The sequence below is a fragment of the Oryctolagus cuniculus genome, chromosome 9 (assembly GCF_964237555.1).
Source record: "Oryctolagus cuniculus chromosome 9, mOryCun1.1, whole genome shotgun sequence".
NCBI lineage: Eukaryota > Metazoa > Chordata > Mammalia > Lagomorpha > Leporidae > Oryctolagus > Oryctolagus cuniculus.
This window is the reverse complement of record NC_091440.1, coordinates 127,636,552-127,651,328: the sequence shown is the minus strand read 5'-3', so window position 1 is coordinate 127,651,328 and position 14,777 is coordinate 127,636,552. Positions and strand designations below refer to the sequence as shown.

General features: G+C 56.4%; 1 protein-coding gene and 1 long non-coding RNA gene across 6 annotated transcripts in view; one reads left to right on the top strand and one right to left on the bottom strand.

Annotated features, from left to right (window-relative positions):
* The window catches only part of DENND5B (DENN domain containing 5B), a 202,145-nt gene extending 200,929 nt beyond the window's left edge, over positions 1–1,216 (top strand). For all 5 annotated transcript variants that reach the window (XM_070049612.1, XM_070049608.1, XM_070049609.1 and 2 more), the window contains one exon: positions 24–1,216. The gene's annotated coding sequence lies outside the window, so the exon portion shown is untranslated. The remainder of the gene's footprint in view (positions 1–23) is intronic.
* Positions 1,217–10,282: 9,066 nt separating this feature from the next.
* Positions 10,283–12,160, bottom strand: LOC138843635 (uncharacterized). Its single transcript, XR_011378588.1, has 2 exons — positions 11,972–12,160; positions 10,283–11,087 (listed from the first exon to the last, which is right to left on the bottom strand). It is a non-coding gene; the product is annotated as an uncharacterized lncRNA (long non-coding RNA).
* Between the last annotated feature and the right edge of the window lie 2,617 nt (positions 12,161–14,777).

Here is a 14,777-nt window from a genome sequence, read left to right as displayed (position 1 = left end):
GTAACCCCGTGGTGTTTGCGCAGCGTGACTCGGAGAAGCCATAGTGAGCCTCTGTGAGTGACGCCGGGGAAGCACTGCGCGGCCCCAGCTCCTTTTGTGGCAGGAAAGCTCTGCTGTGTGTGAATGTAGGAGAAAAGGGAAGCTTAGGACTGCCAGGCGCTGGTGTGTCGTAGGGGGCGGGGGGCTGGGATGCCCTGGACCGTGCGTGCGGCATCGCAGGCCCCGGGGCCCCAGGAAGGGCGTCCTGGCAGTGGGGCGGGCAGCTCTGCTCCGTTAGGGTTTCCAGCAGATTTCCTTTAGGGAACTGCGTTTTCTGTGAGGTTTACAGAAGCTGGTGTGTCCCTGTCCCTCTGCCGGGGGACGGTCTGCCCTGGAGCTGTGTGTTTCTCAGTATTACCACACCTTCACTGATTGGGAACAGTCTTGAGCCCTGCTCCACTTTTCATGAAGCAGCTCCTATTCCCAAGCCCTCCCTGTCTCTGGACTCTCTGTCTGTAAGTGTTTATTAAATTCGCACTTAGCATGAATAGGAGACACGGAAACAAGTGTAGACTTCGGGGCTCTTCATTCCTGTTAAAGACGCTTCCGAGTCCGTGGAGTGGAGCGGAACGCCTCGCTTTCTGAAGAGGCAGCTGATGTGTCACCAAGAGGACGGGAGGACACCGCATCCTCCAGGGGTCAGCGCCGCCGGCCCTCTGAGGGGCCGCGTGAAGACGTGAAGACGGCTTCGGAAAGCCGCTGATGCGCGTGAGAAAGACCCTGCAGGTGTAATTTCTCTGGCGTCTCGGGTTATGCAGGAGGGACACGTTCTTGGTCAGTAGTCTGCGTAGACGCGGGTGTGAACCCAGTCTCTATTCTCAGCACGGTGGAGGTGCACAGGGCGTTCCGTTCCGTCGTGAGGGCGTGGAGCCTTCCTTCCGAAGAAGTCCTCCGTGTTACTCTTGAACCATATGTAAATGTTCCCTGTGTGTCTTTTCTTTCTAAATTACAGCGTGTCTGCATTTAAATTATATTGTTCTCCTTTGTATCGTTAACACATCAGAACTGGATTTTTTTTCCTCATCTGAACGTAGTACAAAACTTAAAGAGTATTGTGATATGAAGCACTTTAACATACATATCAGACAAACTGACGTGGGTTTTTCAGGTTTTGGAGTACATTTAAATATGACTTTTCATGCTTTGTTCTTTACAAATAAAACTGGGGTTGATACTTTGTTTTGCTTCGTTATTGTGGCGTCCTAACACTGAGTGTCTCACAGGTAAGCGACTGGAGGAGGCAGGAAGGTTAAAGCCATTACGTAATGAAAATGCAGCCGGAACCCTGCCTCATGTCATCGAGAAAAACCAATTCCTGGCGGCTTAAAGTGCATACAGAATTCCGGCTGTGTCAGAGTGTGCACGCTAATGTAGGAGTCACAGAAAAACACAACCGTGACCGTCCCGTGTAGTGGCTGGGTGGTGATGGGAGGACAGGACTTGCGGCAGAATTGGGGCTGCTGCGGTCAATGCACTCGCAGCCAGGGTTTCACTGGCCACGGGGTTCCCTGTAACCCGCTGGGGAAGACGGGAAAGCAAGGCAGTGGGAGGAACCCTGGCTCCCTGTGGACGCGGAGTGTGAGCTCAGGGTCAGTGCAGGGCAGGGCTCTCTGGCTCCAGCTGAACAGGGTTTCTTGGAAAGAACCATGTGTTAGAGAAACAACCAGCTGGATGTGGACATGGGAAGAAGGAAAGGGCCGGTGCTGCGGGGCAGCCAGTGAAGCCACTGCCGGCACCACCCGCATCAGTTCCACTCCTCATCCTGCTCCCTGCTCCTGTCCCTGGGGAAGCAACAAGAGATGGCCCAAGTCCTCGGGCCCCTGCCACCAGCGTGAGAGACCTGAGTGGAGTTGCTGGGTCCGTCTGCAGCGGTGTGGGGAGTGAACCAGCAGGTGGAGGATCTTTATGTGTCTCCCTGTGTTGCAGGGGATTTGTTTCCGAGAGGAGGAGCGGAGTCACCACACAGACCCCGGGAGTCGGGTGAAAGCAGGCCTGAGGCAAGCAGCCCGCAGACTCAGTTTATTTCAATTGCTACAACATCTTATATAGTCAAGACCAGCCAGTCTGGTCAAGGGGCGGTCTATGCCCCAACCAATCACAGCCTGTTGCCAGGCAGGCTCCGTTGCCAGGTGGGATTCAAAGCCATTCCTGAGTAACTGACGCTGGCTTGCCAGCGGCCACCTTGGCATGGACTTCTCATTCCACCACATCTCTGCCTCTTCCCCGTCTTTCAAATAATTAAATAATTTTTTAAAATAAGGGAGGGGCCAGTGTTGTGGAGTAGTGGGTAAAGCTGCTGGCTCCTGGCTTCGGATCGGCGCAGCTCCAGCCGTTGTGGCCAGTTGGGGAGTGAACCAGCAGATGGAAGACCTCTCTCTGTGTAACTCTTGACTTTCAAATAAATAAATCTTTGGAAAAAAATGAGGCTAAAAGCCCACCCCACAATCACCTTTATTACCTTCACCATACGATTGAGAGCATACAGCCTTTCTGTGCCTGACTTATTTCACTTAATGTCCTCCAATCCCATCCGTAAGTGGCAGAATTTCGTTCTTTTTTGTGGTTAAACAATGCTGCATTGTGCATGCCTATTTTAAGATTTATTTATTTATTTATTTTCAAAGGTGGACCAACAGACAGAGGGGGAAGATAGATCTTCCTTGTGCTGGTTCACTCCCCACATGCCTGTAGCCCCCAGGGCTGGACAGACCAGAGCCGGGAGCCATGAACTCCTTCAGTCTCTGATACGAGTGGTAGGGGCCCAGGAATCCGGTCAGTCTTCTGCCTTTCCAAGCACCATATCAGCAAGAAAGTGGACCAGAAGTGAAAACAGCCAGGACTTGAGCTGTGCTCTGATGTGGGCGGCTGGCATCAAACGGCAGCTTAACCCACTGTGCCACCCAGCCTCCGCGTTTTCCTTATCCTCTCATCTCCGTGAACACCTCAGCTGATCCCACTCTTGACTGTGGTGAACAGTACCACGCTAAACGCAGTGGTGGGATGCCACACGGGGCGGCTAGGAACCTCGCTGCTCTTTTCCACAGGGGCTGTGCTGATGCCCCTCGCGGGGGCTGGGCATATTTTGAAGCGAGAGCCAGAGATGGCAGGATTGAGTGTGCAACAGGAGCAAAAGAAGAGTCAGACCCTGAGGATTCAGGCCTGGACAGCCGGGAGGGTGCAGCTGGAGTGCCGTTTACCGAGAACCATGAGGCTTTGGGGCAAGCAGGTTTTGCAGATCGGATATGTTGAATTTCAAGTTTTGATTAGATATCTTTTTTTTTTTTTTTTTGACAGGCAGAGTGGACAGTGAGAGAGAGAGACAGAGAGAAAGGTCTTCCTTTGCCGTTGGTTCACCCTCCAATGGCCGCCACGGCCGGCGCGCTGCGGCCGGCGCACCGCGCTGATCCGATGGCAGGAGCCAGGAGCCAGGTGCTTTTCCTGGTCTCCCATGGGGTGCAGGGCCCAAGCACCTGGGCCATCCTCCACTGCACTCCCTGGCCACAGCAGAGGGCTGGCCTGGAAGAGGGGCAACCGGGACAGAATCCGGCGCCCCGACCGGGACTAGAACCCGGTGTGCCGGCGCCGCTGGGCGGAGGATTAGCCTATTGAGCCGCGGCGCCGGCTCAATAGATATCTACGCAGAGTGGTGAGGGCCAGCGTTGTGATGGGGGGTAAGGCACTACCTGCAGTGCCAGCAGGGCCGCTTTCAGTCCTGGCTGCTCCACTTCTATCAGCCACCTGATACGGCACCGGGGAAGACAGCATAAGATGGTCCAGGTCCTTGAGCCCCTGCCCTGTACGTGGGAGACCCAGACAGAGTTTCAGGCTCCTGGCTTTGCCCTGCTCCAGCCCCAGCCTTTGTAGCCCTCTGGGGAGAGAACCAGCAGATGCATGACCTCTCTCTCTCCTCCCTCTATCTCTCTAACTCATTCAAAAGGTTAAACAAACATTTTAAATCAAAAGAAAGCAAATGGAGGTGGTGAACAGCAAACAACGTCTGAGACTGGACTTCAGGTTTACCTTTGGGAGTTGCCAACATACGTAAATATGGATAGAATTTAATATCATGGAACTGCCATCAAATTGTATGTTCATGAGAACACAAACATTGGGTTATTAATTAATCCGAAATGTTAATTTTGGGATTGGTGGTGTGTCGTGACAGGTTAAGCCACCAGTTGCAATGTCGGCATTCCATATGGCCACCTGATCATGTCCCTGCTGCTCCACTTCCCATCCAGCTCCCTGCTAAAGTGCCGGGACAGCAAAGGAGGATGGCCCCAGTGCTTGGGCCCCTGTGCCATATGGGAGACCTGGATGAAGCTCCTGGCTTTGGCTTAGCCCAGCTCTGGCCGTTGTGACCATCTAGAGAGTAAATCAATGGATAGAAAATTCTCTCTCTCTCTCTCTCTCTCTCTCCCTCTCTCTTTCTGTGTATGTGTCCTCTTGTAACTCTGCCTTTCAAATAAATCTTTAATAAAACTAATTTTAATTTTAAATATGCGATATGGATGTGGTGTGATTTACTGTTTGACATTAGATTAACCCCGTTTCACGCTGCTCTAAACAACACAGGCATAAGACATCTAACCAGCCCCCAGCATTTCCCTGTACCAAACAAACAAGTGTAACAAAACATCCTTGCTTTGTAAAAACTGTTGTTTTTGTAGCTCAAAGACAAATGTAGACAACTCCATGGGATTCAATCTAATCTTTTAAATAATTATTTGAAAAGCTGAGCAACAGAGAGAGCGAGAGACAGAGGTGTTCCATCTGTGGGCTCACTCCCCAGTGGCTGCAACAGCTGGGTCTGGGCCAGGCTGAGGCCACAAGCCAGGAACTCCATCCTGATCTCCCACGTGGGTGACAGGGGCCAGGCACTTGGCCGTCTTCTGTTGCCTTCCCAGGTGCATTAGCAGGGAGCTGGATCAGAAGCCGAGGTGGGACTTGATCCCAGGCACTGTGATATAGGATGTGGGATCCGGAGGAGGGTCTTAACCCACTGTGCCACAATACCCACACCATTTTTGGTGACATGCACTTTGATTAAAATAGTTGCTGTAACCTAGATGAAGCAATTAATCTGGGCTGTGAAACCTAAAAATAAGTCATTCTAATTAGAGCCGACATATGGGCTAAATAGTCCCTATCCTCCAATGAAGGTAATCCTGAAGTCTGTCATTCACTTACCCATAACCTACGTTATGTTCTTGAATGCCTATAAATTTTTGCTAGATTTCTCACTTACATCCTATTCAAAAATAAGTAGCAAAATAGATGGGGAACGAAAAGCATCTGGTGGGAAACAGACACCTGCTTAACCAGGGTGGGATATCTCGGTATCCCTTTCTCAATTATTGCTAAGTAGACGAAAAGTGGAGACGGAGAAGATTTGCACAACACAATCGAATAATGCCCTACTTGACATTTAGTCACCGCCTGTTTTGCTGGTCGGCCTTGGGGACCCCCAGCTCCAGCTGACGCCCATCCTGAGAGGCAGGAATGGATGCCAGAAAGGATGTCAGGTAGCCGGGCTCCGGCACCAGTGTGCGGGCTGGGTTAGGTCCCCGGGTTCCAGCTTTGGGTTAGCCCTCTCCCTCTCCCTCTCCCTCCCACTCCCCCTCCCCCTCCCCCTCCGGGAGCCCAGGCGTCCACACGGTAGAACACATTGCCCCTCCCGGGTGATGTTTGCCATCTCCTCATTTTAATATCTTTGATTTTATTCTTCATCTGCTCTTACCCAATATAAACATCTTCTCATTTTCAGTTATTTCATTTCGTGCTCCATTCCTGCTCCCGCCCCCCAAGGTAATCAGATCGCTGAGAAAATGGGTCCTGGTGCTACAGCGCCTGGGATTCAACTCTGCCTGCTCTCAACTCCGGAGGCCTCTCCCACCGCCTGGTCCCGGCACACAGCGCGTGCTCGGCAACCAGGTACTCAATGAAGAACTGCACAAAGCCAGGAGCATCGCCTATTTATCTTGTGAGATGGGGCCCTCAGCTGGATTTACCCCAAGTTTCGGTCTCCGTGGGAGAGATGAATTCAGAGGCCAGGCGTGGGAAAAGTGCAAGAGCAGATTTATTTAAAGAGAGTGAAGAGACAGTCCACACTCGGGAGTGACCGGGGGCACCTGCTGCAGACGTTCACGGGGTAGGAGCAGTGCCCTGAGTGGATACACAAACCGCCTGGGGTCTGGGCAGGGCTCAGGACCCGTGCCGATCTCTGGGGAGGTTCGCAAGTGGGGTCTAATTTTTACTCCAGGTCCTTGCCTTCTACCTAGAGAAACACTCTAAGCACAAGCGTATGTGCGGTGCACAAAGTGATAGTTTATTTAAAAGGTGAGGACGCACGCACACACGCACAGGCGAAGAGTCCAAGGGCGCAAAGGGGTGGAGGAGGGGAAGGAGAGTGAGGCCCAGCACTTCCTCCGGCCCAGGTCCGCAGAAAGAACCGAAGGGGCCCCTCTCCTCCCCACCGCCTGCCTCTTTGCCGGGGTCGGAAGGGGAGTGGCTACTCACGCGGCGCCTCCCCCAGGCCCCAGGTGAAGGGAAACACGTTCCCGGAAGGGGGCGGTTTGATTGACAAATAGGTGGGTAGAATTACGTGGGCCGGGCTTGTGCCTGGTGACCCTCAGCTCCGCGGTCCTAGGCGGGCTGTCCCCTATCGGAGGCTCCGCACACACGCGGTCATCGCGGCACCTCGTGCTGGACGGGGCAGGGAGGCTCAGGGGCGTCTTGGGCAGTGGGCGTGCTGAGCCTACAGCCATGATGGACCGGCACCAAAGCGGGATGGGGTTTTGTCGGGGCAGATGCCTGCTGACAGCGCCCGGCCCAGCCCCATCAACCCCATGGACTTGCTTGAAGAAAACCTCACTGCGTACATCTTAGTTTGGGTTGCAGTGGGATACACAGGTAGTTAGTTGAGGTCTGCTGAGCTGGAAGTCAGCGGCTGGCCCTCCTGTGTAAGTCTGTCCTCCGACTTGTCAATCAAACACCCCTGTCCCGGGATGCATCCGCTCCAAAGGGGGCCTGCGTGGTGGGGGAAAACGCCCTGACCGAATGGATACTGAACTCCAGGTGGGGCTTGTGGAGGTGCATAGAATTCCCAGGTGGCTTCACGCCTGCAGAGAAACCATTTCCTACCTCCTAAGGAGGCCAGCAACTGGGCGCGGCTGGCCGGTTACTGCCCGCCTGGAGAGGCTGCTCGGGTGGCTTTTCCCTCTCCCTCCCCCACCCCTCCTTGGGGGCAGACTTCTGGCCCCACGGATGGTTCATGCTCAGGGGTGTGTGCCCACTTTCTCAGCTTTTGAGCCAATGCTATCGTTTTGTGCACCTTAAATGTGTCCGCACTTACAATGTTTGTCTAGGTGCCAGGCAAGAGCTGGAGGAGAAGGTAGACACCCCATGGCCACCTAACAACAATGCCTGGCACACAGAATGAATGCAGGAAATTGCAGCCCTTGTGATGCAGTGGGTTTAAGCTGCTGCTTGGGATGCCTTTGTCCTGTATCTTCCAGTCCTGGCTGCTCCACTGCCTGTCCGGCTCCGTGCTGATGCACCTGGGAAGGCAGCTGGCCCAAGTGCGTGGGTCCCTGCCACCCATGCAGGTAAACCTGGATGGAGTCCCAGGCTCCTGACTTCCTCCTGGTCCAGCTCTAGCCATTGTGGCCATCTGGGGAGCAAACAGGTGGATGGAAGAGCTCTGTCTTTCACATAAATTATAAATTAAGAGGGGAAAAAAAAATCTTGCCTCCCCTGAAGCCTGATCTAAAACCTCCCCTCTGCCCCTCCCCCAAGGTCCACACCATTGTTCGCCCTTTATCAGTCGCTGCACAGGCTTGCTAACCTTTGGGCCACTCCAAGTCCCTTTGAGAAAGCGAGGAAAGCTAGGACGTGCTCCCTAGAAATACGTCCCTGTGCACCCACGCACAGGCCTTGGGTGCCACTGCAGGCAGCTCACGGAGCCCCGACTAACCTGCCCTTTCCAACCCCGGCGTTACAAGGACACCAGTGTCGCAGTCCCTAGGGCCTGCGAGCAGCAGCACTCAACAGGTCCCAGGAAAGCCCCAGAACGAGGGTCAGAGTCCAAACTGGGCGTCGCCGAGCTGAGCTCCTCTGAGATGCAAATTGCGTCTCCGGGGAGGGGGGAGGGGACGCTATTGTCCCTCGGGGTCGGTGCTTTCGGAGGTCACCCCTCCCCCAGCGGGGGCAGGGCGCCGGGGGGCCGAGGGCTGCAGCCTATTCCAGTCGCTCCCGCGCTCCGCAGCCCTGCTCGCCTACAGGGCGTGATTTATTTATCTTATCTCAGCCTCCCTGTTGTAATCGACAAGCCCTCACTACCATGGAGACCTGGAGTCTTGTTCCGCAGCCGCAGAGGCATGAAATGGCAGGCGGTCTCTCGGAAGAGCGGCCGCTGCCAACGTGCACCTGCGAGTTGTGCGAGCTCCCGAGCCGCGCGGGCCTCAGGGCCGTGCGGACAGACGCGAGGTGCCCGGAGCAAGCCCGCGAGGCCTCGCACCTCCCGAGCACCCACTCACTGCTGGCGCTGCCGGTTTTTATTCCCCCATAGGCAGAGGGATGCATCCGCTGGCTCACTCCCCCAGAGGTCCCCAACAGCAAGGCCGGGTCAGGAGCAAGCCGGGAGCCCGCCACTCCATCTGGGTCTGCCACGTGGGTGGCAGCGGCCCCCAGTCCTGGAGCCGTCCCCTGCTGATTCCCAGAGTGCAAACGTGCAGGAAGCGATGGGGACGCGGGACGCAGGCGACCACGTGGCGACCTCGCCCGTGCCTGCCCCAGCCACCTCCTCACAGGAGGCAGCAGCTTCAGGCACGGCCGGCCGCAGCCTGGGGTCGGCCTCGCGGCGCCCCCGCCCTGCAGTCCTGCCTGCCAGGGCAGTCTCGGGGTCCCCAGGAGAGCCCCCCAGGTACACGCAGGGCCGTCACCCAGACAGAAAGGACTGCCCTCCGAGGGCTGAGGCCCGCCCAGCCGGCTCGCTCACGGAGCGCATTGGAAACAGTCCCAGAGGCGCCGTGATTGGCTGAAAGTCAGGCGCTTCCTGGAACTATGGGCCAATCCGCAGGCGCCTCCGCCGGCGCTCCTTCCGCCGGTGTCAGGTTACCGCAGCGCCCCGGAAGGGGGCCGTGCTGGGCCTCGGAGACCGCTAATGGCCGGCGCGGGGCAGGGAGGGCGGGGGAGGCCGCGCATCGCCTGTCCCCTCCCGCCGGTGTGCGCGCGCGGGCCGAGAGCGCTTCGTGAGACGGGGGTCCGGGGTGACGGGGCCTTGTCGCTGGGCTGTGGACGCAGCCACGTGTCCGGCGCGGCGTGGCCACGAGCGGGGCGTCCCCTGCGGGCAGCCGGACGGGCGGCCCGGTGGAGCCGAGCTCCCAGGGACGCGCGGGGGGGCCTGGCCGTGGTTGCCAGTCGCGGCGCGGCCGTGCAGAGCGTCTGTTCACGGTCCCTGACTGCATCCCCGGAGGGTTTCCTAGGCGCGGTGTCCTGGAAGGGACAGCCTGGCTGGAAGGGCTGCACCGTGCACCTGTTCGCGGCCGTGGCTGAGCACCCCAGGGCGGTGCCTGCCTCTGGCCCAAGCCGGTTGTCATCGGGCTTTATTTATTTATTTATTTTTATTTATTTATTTTGCCTTCTTGGTAGAACAAAAATATCTCAATTGCATCTCTTCGGGGGCTAGTTAAATTGCGATTGGTCCCATTTTGAAGAAACACTCCGAGGAGTCCACAGGAGAAGCCCACAGCCCCAGGGGCAGCTGCAGGTCGCTGCGATTTAGCCCGAAGTGGCGGCCTGGGAGGAAGGCAGGGGAGCTGAGACCTCCCGCCTGCCAGCCCTGGTTTTACTGCGTCTTCTGTTGGAGAGTAAATCTATGCGCTGTCATCTTTGACAAGGGACTCAGTCCCAGAGAGCTGTTGCAGAGCGTGGAGGCCGTTCCCTGGGGACGGGAGGGGTCCCGGGCTCTGTCCGCTGTTTGGCTGGACAGCTCTCAGGGCTGGGGTCCCCCGAGGACCACCAAGGACTTCCATGGATTTCTGAGGACCCAGGTTAATGCCAGGAACAACCGAGAGTGGTGAGGAAGGGTGCGGAGGGGGCAGCCCAGGCTGGCGAACTGCCCTAGGAGCCGCCTTCTCCAAGGGGCTGCAGGGGAGCCGGCAGCAGTGAGCGCGTCCCACCCTCTCCGTCTCCACTGGACTGTTCCACAGCCGCACCCTAGCAGATAACCGACTTAGAAGTGTGTTTTTAGACCGTTTTATTTACTGATCTGGCTCTGATTTATTCTTAAATCTCTAGTTTTAGGGGCCGGCATTGTGGCCCAGCAAGTTAAGCCACTGCTCCCGATGCCAGCGTCCCCTGTCAGAGTGCTGGTCCATCCAGCTCCCTGCTAATAGCCCTGGGGAAGCAGCAGCAGATGACCCGAGTGCTTGGGCCCCTGCCACCCAGGTGGGAGAACCGCACGGAGTTCCAGTTGTTTGGGTTCAGCAGCCATTTGGGAAGTAAACCAGCAGAGGGAAGTACCCCTCTATTTCTCTGTCTTTCAAATAAATAAAATGAAGCTTGAAAGAAATTTACAGGGGCTGGCACTGTGGCTCAGTAAGTTAACCTGCCACATGTGTGCTTGTTGGAGTCCCGGCTGCTCCACTTCCGATCCAGCTCTCTTGCTGTGGCCTGGGAAAGCAGTAGACGGCCCAAGTGCTTGGGCTCCTGCAGCCATGTGGGAGGCCTGGAAGAAAGCTCCTGGCTCCTGGCTTTGCCTGGCTCAGCCCTGGCTGTTAGAACCATCCAGGGAGTGAACCAGCGGAGGAATCTCTCTCTCCCTATCTCAAATAAATAAATAAATATTCTTTTAAAATTTTTAGAAATTGTAGTCTTGGCCGGCGCCGCAGCTCACTTGGCTAATCCTCTGCCTGTGGCGATGCACCCCAGGTTCTAGTCGCTGTCAGGACGCCGGATTCTGTCCTGGTTGGTCCTCTTCCAGTCCAGCTCTCTGCTGTGGCCTGGGGAAGGCAGTGGAGGATGGCCCAAGTGCTTGGGCCCTGCACCTGCATGGGAGACCAGGAGGAGGCACCTAGCTCCTGGCTTCTGATCGGCACAGTGCGCCGGCCCTAACAGCCATTTGGGGGGTGAACCAACGGAGGGAAGACCTTTCTCTCTCTCTGTCTAACTCTGCCTGTCAAAAAACAAAAATTGTAGTTTCATAGTCATCAATACTTTCTAGCTAGTCAGTATACAGGATGTGTGGTCCATAGTTGTTTTTTTTTTTTTTTTTAACTCAAGGGAGTTTATTTTCTGGATTGCTTTAAATTTCCCATTAATCCTTAAATATATCCTTAGAACAATTTAGCACTCCATGAGGGTTTTTTTTATCCCCACTGTATTTCTACTAAAATGACTTAAGGCAGATATGAGCCAGTAAATGAATGACTTAAAAACCTAGTCACATCTCAAAATCACTTGGCGGTTTTGAAAATACAGCGTCCCTTGCCTTATCCTTGAGAGACTAGTTTTGTAGAGCTGGGGCATATCTGGAATATGTCTTTAGAAGGTCTCCCAGGGACAGCCATTTGGCCGAGCGGGTAGAATGCCCGTGTCTCCCATCAGAGTGCCTGGGTGTGAAGCCCCACCCCGGCTTCCTGCTGAGGTGCAGCCTGGGAGGCACTGGGCGATGGAGTCCTGAGGGCCCTGTCCCGCAGGCTTGGACTTGGCCCTGCCTTGGCTGTTGGGGCCATCTGGGGAGTGAACCAGCAGGTGCGGGCTCTCTTCCTGTCTCTAGAATCAAGGAATTAATAAGCAATTTTTTTAAGTCAGCTGATTAAATTGCTGCTAGGAAGTCCCCCTTTTGGGGCTTTAAGGTCCTCCCCGGTCCTTACCTAGCACGGACTCCACGTTCTCTTCCTGCCCCCCAGATTCCTGGTTTCCCCGTCACCTCTCTGGCAGCAAGCGTGGGGCTTTCTCTTGTCAGTGACCCGGGCAGGCCTTGCTCCTTTGCTGTCTGCCTCAGCAGGTGCTGCTGCTGTTCCGGGAAGCTCGCACGCCCGCACGCCAGCTCGGCCTCTGTGTGCCAGTGACTCCCAGGTCTGTGGCTCTGGACAGTTCCCGAGAAGCCCTCCCTCCTACTCTGGACCGGCCACAAAGGCTGACCCAGACGGCCACTTCCTGCCCATGTCTGTCCCCTGGGTTGCTTATCTCACAGAGCAGCTCCACCCAGTCACCCAAGCCAGAAACCCATTCATTCACTTAAAGTGACTGAGAAACGCGGAGACTACAAACCCCGAATTCCTGCCCCCTTGGGCTTGGATTCTAGAGGGAAGCAGGCAGTCAGCAGTCAGTTCCTGAGGCGGATGGACCCAGCCCCTGCAGCCACTGCTTGGTTCCCACCCTCCCCTCCCCGGGCTGGCCTCCCTCCAGTGCATTCTCCCCACAGCGGCGCAATCTTCCCAAAGCGCAGTCTGACATTTTGGCCTCCAGGATAAAGTCCGCCTTTATGAACCTGGCTTAAAAGGCCTCACAGCCTCTGGCTCCCGCTGGCCTCTGCTCTACACACCTCCACCCAGATGCGCCTCTCTATGCTCAATCGTATTGAATCTCAGACGCAGGTCCTGCACCTGCCACCCTCCACCTCTCCCTCCCCTCTCCAGGCTCTCTCCTGCAGCTTGGCCGCTGTGACAGGGGGCCTCTGAGAAGACCCACTGATCCCTGCCTCCTGGCACTCCCCCGTGTAGGCCCTGTAAAATCCCCTTCCCTCGGGTGAGCAGTGATGGGTGTCACCCTGGGATCAGGGTCCCTAAGGACTGCGCTTCCTTCCTGGGGCCCTATCACATTTGATGGCCCTGCACGGAGGCCTCCAGCCAGCAGCGAGTGAGGGAGCTTGGGATCAGGGGCTCCCCGCAGGAGCTGTCAGATCAAGTGGAGCTGTCCCTATCAGCCACCCCAGGGAAAAGAAAGATGGGGAGAAAGTCACTTTTCTTTTTTTATTATGAGAATGCGGTTTACTGCTGAAACAAGCAGTGTTTCCTAGAGAAGGCAATGGAATGCCGTGCCCCTGAAGCTGTGCCTCTCCAGTGAGAATGCTCCCAGTGTCAAGGTCACACGGATTCTCTTCTCACTGCCCTTCCACCCTCTGCAGGACCCGCAGCGGCCTGCCCTGTGCCTGCGTCTCCGGACACGGCTACACCTGCACACACGCAAAATGTCAGCGCTCGGTAGAAAGGACACAGGCAAGCCAGGGAGGAGTTCAAGCCGGCTGCAACCAAGCCCCTGCGCCCTTACAGCCACGGACACGACACGGGCACGCGTGAGAGCCCTTGGGCACGCAGGCACGCGCACGCTGACGCACGCGAGGGCGCGCACGCAGGCCCACGGGTTCCCTTCGCTCCGGAAGAGGTGGATGGGGTCTGCACGCCTTTCAGCAGTCAGCGGTCAGCGTTGGGAGGGTGGCATGGGGTTGGGGGTGCAGCACCTGGCCGGGTCCCTAAACCTTCCTCGCCCGCGATGGCGGCGGCAGGGTGGGGGCAGAGCCTTGGCCCCAGAGTCTCTTGCCCTCCACCATGGCCGCAGGGCCCCGCACAGGCCAGCCCGAGACCACAGGCCCAGGGGCTGCAGAGCGCCCCAAGTTCAGGCCTGTCCGTGGCCGGCTTTGACCCTGGCCTGTTACTGACTGCCCTTTGCCTCTGGGCGCTGGGTGGGCTAAGCAGCCGCCCCAGGGTGGCTCGCAGACTGAATGCAACCACAGCGGGCGCCACGTGGCTTGTAGCCCTGGCCGGTCAATGCCTCTTGTGTGTGTTGAAAGGACCTGACACCCCTTGGAATTTTCCATTGGAAATGGATGAAGGCAAGGATTTCGATGTCTGGTGGGCAGAGTGCCGCATGGGATTTCTGGGTAGTGTCTCGGTGGAGTGGGAGGCGGTGGTGTGACCAGGTTTGGATTCGCTCTTCCGGCCCGGCTGTTCTGGGTCTCTGCGGTGCCCACCACCTGCTCAGACGGGGGTGAGGGGTGCCCCCAGGCCTGTCCCTGATTTCCCGTCATCTTCAGGTCGTCTACCTCTGCCCGGCCCTACACAGAGAGAGAGGATTGCCCAGTTTCCTGGGAGCACACACGATGGCCACTGTGATATTACACTGGACCATGAAAACCTTTTTGTTGTTGCATTTTCACTTTATTGGAAAGAGAGACGGAGATAGAGATTTGCTAGTGTACTCCCCAGATGTCCACAGCCAGCCAGGGCTGGGCCAGGCTGAAGCCAACAGCCAGGTCTCGCACATGGCTGGCAGGGACCCCGCTACAACCCTGAGCCATCGTTCGCTGCCTCCCAGAAAGCCGGGTCAAGCAGAAGCAGGACTCAGATCCAGGCGCTGTCATGTGCCAAGGGCATCTTCACCCCACATTTGCTGCCATCAGCAGGTGTATGGATTCTTAGGGCCCCTGGGTCTCTGTTTCCAGAACTACAAACGCGGTCTTCATCCATTAAGTGCCTCCACGTTTCTTTCTATTGCCAGGGGAGACCCGGTGGGTGGGATGCCACCTCACAGAGTGGAGTGGTCTTTCCAGTCAGTCAGTCGATCCAGGGGTACTATTGCCTGGGCCTAAGTTTAATCAGAAGAGGAGCCGCATACTGAATGTTGAGATGTTTAGGTATTTAAGTCACCTGGAGTAGTTTCTCTAGCCACAGAAAATCCATCGTTAGAATATTTGAACTTTCTTCCCAACAGTGTGGGAAACTGCCGTGGTTCTG